Source organism: Hordeum vulgare, chromosome 3H (genome assembly GCF_904849725.1).
Source record: "Hordeum vulgare subsp. vulgare chromosome 3H, MorexV3_pseudomolecules_assembly, whole genome shotgun sequence".
Classification (NCBI taxonomy): domain Eukaryota; kingdom Viridiplantae; phylum Streptophyta; class Magnoliopsida; order Poales; family Poaceae; genus Hordeum; species Hordeum vulgare.
The window spans coordinates 153,874,763-153,886,916 of record NC_058520.1 but is presented as its reverse complement, the minus strand read 5'-3'; positions in this window follow the sequence as shown (position 1 = coordinate 153,886,916).

Below are 12,154 nucleotides of genomic sequence, written 5' to 3'. Positions count from 1 at the left end.
TAGCTATAACTGCCTTGGTGGTCATGTCGGTGAAGACTTTGGGTTATTTGGCGGATAGGCGCGAGCTTTGGTGTAGGATCTTGGTCTTGTCCGCCAAGCGCTTGGCGCTATGATGCAACTTGCGATGCACACACTCATGGAGGACAGAATCTGCAGGTTCCATTGTGGGAGTGGGCATAGTAAGTTGTGTAAAGGTTGATAGGATGAGGTAGGGGAGAGACAAGGTTGTATTGGTACCGTACCATAGGAGGATGCCCCAGCCGAGAAAGCGATGGTGGAGACGTCTATGTCGAGGGATGATGAAGTGGAGATGTCATACTGGCGAAACACGGACGACAACTGTAGGGCGGAGGGTGGTGGAGGCTCGAGGGCGTCGTTGGCCGCCAAGGGTAGTGGTGGGGGTAGGGAAATCCCCGGACAGCAACGGTGAGGCATGGCGTTGGTCGTGTGATGCTGGCAGGCGTGGAGGACGAGTCGATGATGGCCATGGTGGAGAAAGGCGTTGGAGACGACACCCGCTATGATGTAGGGACCGAGTCAGTGTTGGATGAGATGGTGAGGATGGGATGGGCTTGGCCAACAGGGTCGTCATCGCCTGACGAGACGTGGAGAGGTATGTTGGCGGAGTTACCGATGTGGTTGGCTGGAGGAGGCGCTGTGCCAAAATTGGGGATGACGGTGGGCTGCAAGGCAACTCGTCGTCGAACCCACTTGATACGTGGAAAGGGTTGTGGCCGCTGTCAACATGACGGTCGTTCGAGTCTGAGTCGGAATTGGAGTCATAGGAGAACGACGATTGGTCCAGGGGGACATCTAGCCGAGGACTATGGTGAGCCTGGTGATCTTGATGACTTTTATGTCATTTTTCAGGTGTAGCTCAATCGCTAGAGAGTCCAGCAATTGCTTGCGGTGGTTGACCATGATGAGGGCGTGGACCACCGTGAAGTCCTGCCCCTCGATGCAATAGTGGTCGACAAAGCAGACATTACTAGTGCCGCTAAGAGCCCACCTGATGCCTACATCATGCCAAAGCTCATGAGGGATTTTTGCAGCCTCGTCCTCAATGAGATGGTCAAAGACAGGTGGCACGCGGTCGGGAAGCTCGATTGGCTCGAGGGTGATCTCGTTGCCACTGAAGTCAAGGGAGCCGAGGCTGACGAGGTAGTTCCGCATTCTTGCGGATTCGAAGGTGACACAGCGAGCCCCACGCGGCAAAATTTCTTGATTTGACCCCTTTGAAGAAGTTTTTCAAGATCTGACCGGTTCAAAAAAATTCAGGATTTGACCCTTTTGCTACCGCCAGCACACTTTGCAGTAGGATTACATAGGCTATCGTAGTGTACACCGGCGCTAGGCTAACGACAGCACCCGTCTAATTAACGGCCCTATTGCTGACGTGGCACAAACCCTGCTGTCAGGGGAAGCAGCGGCAGGCTCTGATAACCTGCTGCCAGGGCCTCTGGTGGTAGGTGTGTGCATTTCGCAGTTCTGCGCACTGACTCATGGAATAACTTAACTTTCTTGTGCACCCTACCGTCACGCCCTTCGGCGGTAGACTGTGATATCCTACCGCTAGGGCCTCCAACGGTAGGGTATGATCATTATGGATTTTTCATACGTATCCGCTGTATCTATAATTTTTGATTGTCGCATGCCAATATTCTACAACTTTCATATATTTTTGGCAACTTATTATATTATTTTTGGGACTAACTTACTTACCCTGTGCCCAGTGCCACTTCCTATTTTGTGTGTGTTTTTGTATCGCAGAAATTCCATATCAAACAAAGTCCAAACGCGATAAAATTTATGGAGATTTGTTTTGGAATATATGTGAATTGTGAGAGTCGAAATGAACAACAGACGATGCCCGAGGGGGGGGGGGGCTAATGGCTTGTGGCCAACCCTTAAGTCACTTGAAGCTCTCCTTCGTCCACAAGAAAAATACTTTTGCGATAAAAATCCCCTAAAAATTTCAGCCCGATCAGAGTTACGGATCTCTGTGTATTTAAGAAACTGTGAAGGGCCAGAAAACATAAGCGAAAAGGGGAGAGAAATAGAGAGAGAGAGAGATCCAATTTCGGAGGGGCTAATGCCCTACGCGAGCCATGGCGGCCATGGACGAGAGGAGAAACCCTCCTCCCACCTAGGGAGGAGGCCAAGGAAGAAGAAGAACGAGGGGATCTCTCTCCCCTCTCTCCTGGTGGCGCCGGAGCGTCGTCGGGGAAACCATCGTGACGACAACCTACACCAAGAACTTCGTCACCGTCATCACCACCACCATGACCTTCCCTAATCTATCTTCATCAGCCCACTCTCCCGCATCCCGCTGTACTCGCTACTTCAACACGGTGCTTAATGCTATATATTATTATCCTATGATGTGTGGCTATCCTATGATGTTTCAACAGTTCCTTTTTGTCCTATGGGTTGATTGATGATCTTGATTGATTTGAGTTGCATGGTTTATATTGGTGATGTCCTAAGGTGCTTTCCGTGAGGCGCACACGTGGAAGATTCATGCTGGAGGGTTTGTAGTAAGTGCATGATTCGCTTATAATGGGTGGCTAGAGTGACAAAAGCATACATCTGAGTAAGGAGTTGTTTGCGTATGGGAGTAAAGGGGACTTGATGTTTAATGCTATGATTGGGTTTTACCTTAATGATCTTTAGTAGTTGCGGATGCTTGCTACAATTTCAATCATAAGTGCATATGATCAAAGTACAGAAAGTGTGTTAGCGTATGCCTCTCCGTCATATAAAACTGCAATAATGATTACCAGTCTAGTTATCAATTGCTTATGACAATCTCGCAAATCCTATCACCACTTTTCCACACTCACTATATTTACTTTATTGTTCTTTTATTAAGACAATACCTAACCTTTATTTCCACGTTCTTTATTACCATACAAACCTATCTATTACACCTACTAAGTATTTCTAGTTTCCTTCTCGCAAAATACATTCATACTTGTTCTAGGTAAAGTAAATGTTAGCGTGCGTAGAGTTTTATTACTAGTCGATAGAACTTTAGGGAACATTAATTCTAACTTTAGCTCCTTGTTGGGTTCAACACTCTTACTTACCAAAAAAGGCTAAAGTAACACCCTGTGTTTTAACTCTCCTGACTGAATTAACTTATCTCAAAAATTAAGACCAATTAATTTTTTTGTGAATGCTTGTGATGCCTGATGTGATGGTTGCTTGCTTGGTTATTGCTTGTGTTTGAATCACAATGTTCCTGCTACTCTCCAGACTCACCTCCTTGACCCAAACCCTTGCCTAATGATCATGCCATGTGTGTAGGACCAACAACTATTTTTACCAAACATTATTTTGACCAAAAAGCATTTCCTTGATTTAAGTTTTCAAAAAACCCTGAGTTGGGAATTGTACTACAAGGCCTCAAATTAGGGAATTTATTTTTGCACCAAATATTTTATTTAAATCCCATTATCAAAATGGCTTCCAAAAACCACAATATTATTATTTTAAAAGGTATTTTACTATTTTATTTAAATGCCTTTTTCTGAGGCCATAAATGGTCCCTTAGAAGGAAAGTTATTTTTATTACTTTCAAAATATTTGAGAAAGTTTAGAGAAACTTAGTGGACATATATATCCCATATATAGGAGTTTCAACACACGGCCATGTTAAAAATATTGGGCAAAACCCTTCCTGCCTATTTCAAGCTTTTGAAATATTTCTATAAGAAATATTCTCAATAAATCACAGTAAAATTCTAGCATTTTACCCATGATATATGTGACTATCTTGCCAAGTTTCACCTCAATATAATTTGATTTGATTCACATAATTATTCCAAAACCATATCTGTCCAGATCCAAATTTCAGCAACTCTACATTGCCAAGTGTCTTCAATTGTGCTCAAATTTGGTGGACATGTTCTGATACTCCAATAATGCACTCGCACCAAGGGGTGCATGCTACCTCTCCCATTGCAAGAATTATAGATCAAGTTGGCCAAACGAAACCCATAACTCGAAGAGAATTACAAGGATACGAAATCATGCATATAAGAGATCAGAGGAGACTCAAATAATATTCATAGATAATCTGATAAAAAATCCACAATTCATCGGATCTCGACAAACACATCGCAAAAGAAAGTTTCATCGGATAGATCTCCATGAAGATCATGGAGAACTTTGTATTGAAGATCCAAGAGAGAGAAGAAGCCATCTAGCTACTAGCTATGGACCCAAAGGTCTGTAGTGAACTACTCACGCATCATCGGAGAGGCAATGGTGTTGATGAAGAAGCCCTCCGTGTCCTAATCCCCCTCCGGCGGGGCATCAGAACGGTCCCCAGATGGGATCTTGCGGAGATAGAAGCTTGCGGCGACGGAAAAGTATTTTCGTGGCTCTCTTTGGTGGTTTCGGGATTTTAGAGAATTTATAAGCGAAGGAGATAGGGAAAATGAGTCACGGGGGGGCCACAAGCCTGCTAGGCGCGCCACCCCTAGGGCGCTTGGGGTGCTTGTGACCTCCCCCGAGGTCCCGTGCCTTGGTTCTCAAGTCATCCGCGTATCTTCTGTTACGGAAAAAATCATCCCACAGGTTTTATTCCGTTTGGACTCCGTTTAATAATCTTTTCTGAAAAAGGTAAAAAACACGAAAGAAAACAGAAACTGACACTGGGCACTGAGTTAATAGGTTAGTCCCAAAAATAGCATAATCATGCATATAAAACATCCAAAGAAGATAATATAATAACATAGAACCATCAAAAAGTATAGATACGTTGGAGACGTATCAAGCATCCCCAAGCTTAACTCCTGCTCGTCCTCGAGTAGGGAAGTGATAAAGACCGAATTTTTGATGCGGAATGCTACCTAACATATTTGTTCATTGTAACATCTTTCTCGTGGCATGAATGTTCAGAACCATAAGATTCAAAACAATAGTTTACTATTGACATGAAAACAATAATACTTCAAGCAGACTAGCAAAGTAATCATGAACTTTTGAAATAACAAGGCCAAAGAAAGTTATCCCTACAAAATCATATAGTCTGGCTATGCTCCATCATCCCCACACAATGAATTTAAATAATGCACAACCCCGGTATTGGCCAAGTAATTGTTTTGGCACTCTTACTTTCTCAAACTTTTTCAACTCTCACGCAATACATGAGCGTGAGCCATGGATAAAGCACTATAGGTGGAATAGAGTGTGGTGGAGGCTGTGAGGCAAAAAGGAGGAGATGGTCACATTGACTCGGTGTATCAATGGGCTATGGAGATGACCATCAATAGATATCAATGTGAATGACTAGGGATTGCCATGCAACGGATGCACAAGAGCTATAAGTGTAAGAAAGCTCAAAAGAAAAACTAGTGGGTGTGCACTCAACTTGCTTGCTCACGAAGACCTACGGCAATTTTGAGGAAGCCCATCATTGGAATATACAAGCCAAGTTATATAATGAAAATTCCCACTAGTATATGGAAGTGACAAAACAAGAGGCTCTCTATCATGAAGAACATGGTGCTATTTTGAAGCACAAGTGTGGAAAAAGATAGTAGCATTGTCCCTTCTCTCTTTTTCTCTCATTTTTTGTTTGGGCTCTTTGGCCTCATTTTTTTCTTTTGGTGGGCATCTTTGGCCTCTTTTCTCTTTATTTTTTTATTTCCTCACATGGGACAATGCTCTAATAATGATGATCATCACACTTTTATTTACTTACAACTCAACACTTAGAACAACAATGACTCTATATGAAATGCCTCCGGCAGTGTACCGAGATGTGCAACGATCTAGCTTAGCATATCACATTGAGACATATCACTAACTATCTTACGATCAAGCAAAGGCAATATGAAAGTGACGACATGTCATGAGACGGAACGGTGGAAGTTGAAGGACAATGTATCTCGGAATGGCTATGAAAATGCCATAATAGGTAGGTATGGTGGCTGTTTTGAGGAAGGCATATGGTGGATTTGTGCACCGACGAAAGTTGCGCGACACTAGAGAGTCTAGCAATGATGGAAGGTGAGAGTTTATCTAAACCATGGACTCACATTAGTCATGAATAACTCATATACTTATTGCGAAAGTTTTATTAGCAATCGAAACAAAGTGCTAAACGCATACTCCTAGGGGAAGGGTTGGTAGGTGTTAACCATCACGCGATCCCGACCGCCACACAAAGGATGACAATCAAAAAATCAATTATGCTCCGACTTTCTAACATAGCGGTTCACCATACGTGCATGCTACGGGAATCACTAACCTCAACACAAGTATTTCTAGATTCACAACACCCTACTAACATAACTCTAATATTACCATATCCATATCTCAAAACGAATTGAGAGGAATCAAACTTTTCTTACTAATCAATGCACTTGAATATGAAGGTTTTTATTATATCCTCTTTGGATGCCTATCATATTTAGGACTACTTTCATAGCACACGCCAATTACCAAGTTACTTAGAGAGAGCACTCTCAAAAAGATATAAGTGAAGTTCGAGAGTTTTTATTTCTACAAAATATGTCACCGCCGTGCTCTAAAAATATTTAAGTGAAGCACTAGAGCAAAAATCATCTAGCTCAAAAGATATAAGTGAAGCTTATCGAGCATTCTAACAAATTCACGATGAGTTCATGTCCCTCTCAAAAATGTGTGCAGCAAGGATGATTGTGACAAAACAAAAATCAAATACTCCTGTAATACACGATGCTCCAAGCAAAACACATATCATGTGGTGAATAAAAATATAGCTCCAAGTAACGTTACCGATGGATTGAAGACGAAAGAGGGGATGCCTTCCCGGGGCATCCCCAAGCTTAGGCTTTTTGGTGTCCTTGAATTTGTCTTGGGATGCGATGGGCATCCCCAAGCTTAAGCTCTTTCCACTCTTTATTCCATTGTCCATGAGAACATCACCCAAAACTTGAAAACTTCACAACACAAAACTTAAACAGAAACTTGTGAAATCATTAGCATAAGAAAACAAACTACCAACTCCTTAGGTACTGTAGAAAACTTTATTTCCATTTAGATTGATGTTAAATTACTGTATTCTCACTTTTCCATGGCTCGTACCCCCCGATACTAACCATAGTTTCATTAGAATAAGCAATCAACACAACAAAAACAGACCAGTGTGTAGCAATCTGTATATTTTGTATACCTCTGCTATCTCAAAAATTCTGAACAATTATGAGAATTAGGGCAATTTGCATATCAATCAACAGCAAAAAGAATCAACTCATAAGCTATTTCTAGATAGAAATTGAAAATAATTTCGTGAGCACAAAGTTTGTGTCTTTTTCAGCAAGATTGAACAACTATCACCAAAACTAATCATAAAGGTTCTACTTGGCACAAACACTAATTAAAACAAAAAACACAATCATAACAGAATTATGATGGTGTGGACACAACAAAACAGAAAGCAAAAAGCAAAACGAAATTTATTCATTGGGTTGCCTCCCAACAAGCGCTATTGTTTAACGCCCTTAGCTAGGCATAAGGCAATAGAATCAAGTATCGTCCCCTTTAGTGCTCAAACCATAAGTAGCCCTCATCATGGATTCGTAAGGCAATCTTATTTTCTTTCTAGGAAAATGTTCCATGCCCTTCTTTAATGGAAATTGAAATTTAATATTCCCTTCCTTCATATCGATAACAGCACCAATAGTCCGAAGGAAAGGTCTACCAAGAATGATGGGACATGTACGATTGCAATCAATATCAAGCACAATGAAATATACGGGCACATAGTTCCTATTTGCAATAATAAGAACATCATTGATCCTTCAATAGGTTTCTTAATAGTAGAATCTGCAAGATCCAAATTAAGAGAGCACTCATCAATCTCATTGAAGCCTAGAACATCACATAAAGACTTTGGAATCACGGAAACACTAGCACCCAAATCACACAAACCATGGCATTCATAATTTTAATCTTGATTTTGATAGTAGGTTACCACTCATCATGAAGTTTTCTAGGAATAGATACCTCCAACTCAAGTTTCTCTTCAAGAGATTTCATCATAGCATCAACGATATGATCGGTAAAGGCCTTATTTTGGCTATAAGCGTGTGGATAGTTTAGCATGGATTGCATCAAGGAAATACATTCAATCAAAGAGCAGCTATCATAATTGAATTCCTTGAAATCCAAAGTAGTAATTTCATCACTACTCAAAGTTTTGATAACCTCTACTCCACTTTCAGTAGTTTTTAGCATCAAGATAAGTGGACTCCGAATCATTGGGACGTTTCTCAACCAAACTGGATTCACATCCAGCTCCATCATCATTAGGATTGACATTATAGAAAAAGGATTCAATAGGAGTCACACCAAGAAATTTAAGATCTTCATGATTCTCATCACGAGAACACGCCTTTTTAAGCCATTCATGTCTAGCACGAATTTGGGCGGTTCTTCCTTTACTCTCATTCATGGAAACACGCATAGCTTTCAAAGTTTCATCCATATTAATCTTTGGAGGAGCACATCTCAATTTCAAAGCATCAATATCAAGAGACATTCTATCAACAGTCCTAGCCAAGTCATCGATTTTAAGCAGTTTTTCTTCTATGGACGCTTTGAAAATCTTTTGTGAATTGATAAACTCTTTAATATTGCTCTCAAGATAAGAGGGTGATCTATTATAATTTCCATGAGCATTTTTGTAGGAATTGCCAAAGTTATTAAGAGGGATTACTAGGAAAAGGCATAGGATTAAAATTACCTCTATAAGCATTGTTGTTTCCAAAATTATTCCTACCAACAAAATTAACATCCAAACTTTCATTGCAATTCTCAATCAAGGAAGACTAAGGCATATCATTTGGATCTAGAGGAGCACCTTTACTAGCAAACAACTTCATTAACTTATACATCTTAGCACTCAAAGAGGTAATTTCTTCTATAGCATGCACTTTTTTACCAGTAGGTGACCTTTCAGTGTGCCATTGAGAATAGTTTGTCATGATGTTATATAAGAGTTTTGTGGCTTCTCCTAGTGTTATTTCCATAAAAGTTCCACCAGATCCGTAATACAAGATATTTCTAGAACCAAAATTCAAACCATCATAGAAGATTTGTATAATCATCCAAAGACTCAGGCCATGAGCGGGACAATTTCTAATCATAAATTTCATTCTCTCCCAAGATTGTGCAACATGTTCATGATCTAGTTGCTTAAAATTCATGATATCATTATGGAGAGAGATAATCTTAGCTGGTGGAAAATACTTGGAAATAAAGGCATCTCTACACTTTTTCCAAGAATCAATGCTATTCTTGGGTAAAGATGAAAACCAAGTTTTTGCATGATCTCGCAATGAGAACGGAAATAGCTTCAGTTTAATCATATCATTATCCACATCTTTCTTCTTTTGCATATCGCATAACTCAATGAAGGTATTAAGATGGGATGCGACATCTTCACTAGGAAGGCCGGAAAATTGCTCTTTCATAACAAGATTCAACAAGGCAGCATTGATTTCATATGATTCCGCACTAGTGGCGGGAGCAATAGGAGTACCACTAAAATCATTGTTATTGGTATTCGAGAAGTCACACAACTTATTGTTTTCAGTCATGGTGACTTAGCGAGCAGACAAGCACACAAGCAAACAGAAAGCAAGCGAAAGAAAAGGCGAACGTAAAAGGCAAATATTTTTGTAAATTTTGTTTTTTTTTCAGAAGTGGGGGAGAGGAAAACGAGAGGCAAAAGGCAAATAATGTAAATGCAAGAGATGAGTTTGCAATAGTTACTTGGTATGCTTCACTTTGAATACTCCCCGACAATGGCGCCAGAAATCCTTCTTCCTACCTCTTGAGCATGCGTTGGTTTTTCCCTTGAAGAGCAAAGAGTGATGCAGCAAAGTAGCGATAAGTATTTCCCTCAGTTTCAGAACTAAGGTATCAATCCAGTAGGAGTGTCTAGGTGAGGCACCAATGAAACCTGCGCAAAAACAAACAAACTTGCAACCGACGCGATAAAGGGGTTGTCAATCCCTTCACGATTATTTGCAAGGTGAGACCTGAAGGCGAAAAGTGCAACAAAGTAAACTTGGTAGAGCTGAAAGTATGATGTGAAGTAGACCCGGGGGCCATAGTGTTCACTTGAGGCTTCTGTCATGATAACAAGTATTATGGTGGATGAACGAATTACTGTCGAGCAATTGATAGAATCGCGCAAAGTTATGATGTTATCTAAGGCAATGATCATACATATAGGCATCACGTCCGAGACAAGTAGACCAATACTGTCTGCATCTACTACTATTACTCCACACATCGACCGCTATCCAGCATGCATATAGTGTATTGAGTTCATAACAAATAGAGTAACGCCTTAAGCAAGATGACATGATGTAGAGGGATAAATTCATGCAACATGATATAAACCCCATCTTTTTACCCTTGATGTAAACAACATGATGCGTGCCTCGCCACCCCATCCGTCACTGGGTGAGGACACCGCACGGTATGAACCCAAAACCAAGCACTTCTCCCATTGCAAGAATTATATATCAAGTTGGCCAAACGAAACCCATAACTCGATGAGAATTACAAGGATACGAAATCATGCATATAAGAGATCAGAGGAGACTCAAATAATATTCATAGATAATCTGATCATAAATCCACAATTCATCGGATATCGACAAACACACCACAAAAGAAAGTTACATCGGATAGATCTCCATGAAGACCATGGAGAACTTTGTATCGAAGATCCAAGAGAGAGAAGAAGCAATCTAGCTACTAGCTATGGACCCAAAGGTCTATGGTGAACTACTCACGCATCATCGGAGAGGCAATGGTATTGATGAAGAAGCCCTCCGTGTCTGAATCCCCCTCCGGTGGGGCACCAGAACTGTCCCCAGATGGGATCTTGCGGAGACAGAAGCTTGCGGCGGCGGAAAAGTATTTTCGTGGCTCTCTTTGGTGGTTTCGGGATTTTAGAGAATTTATAGGCGAAGGAGGTAGGGCAAAGGAGTCACGGGGGGCCCACAAGCCTGCTAGGCGTGCCCCTAGGGCGCACCTCGGGGGCTTGTGACCTCCCCCGAGGTCCCGTGCCTTGGTTCTCAAGTCCTCCACGTATCTTCTGTTAGAGAAAAAATCACCCCGCACGTTTTATTCCGTTTGGACTCCGTTTAATAATCTTTTCTGAAAAAGGTCAAAAACATGGAAAAAAACTGAAACTGGCACTGGGCAGTGAGTTAATAGGTTAGTCCCAAAAATAGCATAATTATGCATATAAAATATCCAAAGAAGATAATATAATAGCATAGAACCATCAACAATTATAGATACGTTGGAGACGTATCAGTGCATCAATGAGAATAGAAGAACTTGTCACAAGCCTCTCAAAACCTTCTCTACTGATTACTAACTTTGGGAAAATTTACATTATAAAATTCTCCAATTGATCCCAAACTTTTTGGGCATGCCTTAATGCTCAAATAATGCCCCCACACCAAGTTGTGGATTAGTGGGAACTGATTTGCATAGTTTTGTAGGGAGAATGCCATTTCTGTCCATTTCATGGGTTTTCAAGTCTTCATTGAAAAATTTCTCTACCAAATCCCAAAGTGGGTGTCCAAGCTTATTTCCATCTATTATGTGATCCTGTTAAGTTCATATCAATTGGAATCCATCTGGTAGCCCTAACATCCATCAAACACGTTGTGTGCATTTACTAAAGTTGCTACTTTGGCCCCTTACACTAATCTCCTTGAGCTTAAATCCTTACCACAACTCTCTATAGCTACCTTTTACCTCCAGTAGCCTTGCCATGGCCACTGGTCAATTATTGGAGGGGGGTTCCATCTAATCGACCCCTTATTTTTACCTTGGCATCACTGTTTTACCTCTCTTGCTATAATTCTGCTTAAGAAAATGCCCCCACATCTTTCCAGGGATTCTCTATTATGCTAATGCATCATTTGAAACCAATATATGGCATGCTCATGTGTGAAATATTAGGAGCCCATCTGAAACTTGAATTCTGGCTGAAATGTAGCTTTGAACTGCAACTGCTAGCTACACACCTCCTATTGATTTAAAACTTTGCTGCATTGAAAACCTTCCACACCTAATCTTCCTGGACATAGTTTCATTCCCAGATTCCCTGAGTAAGCACCCTCAT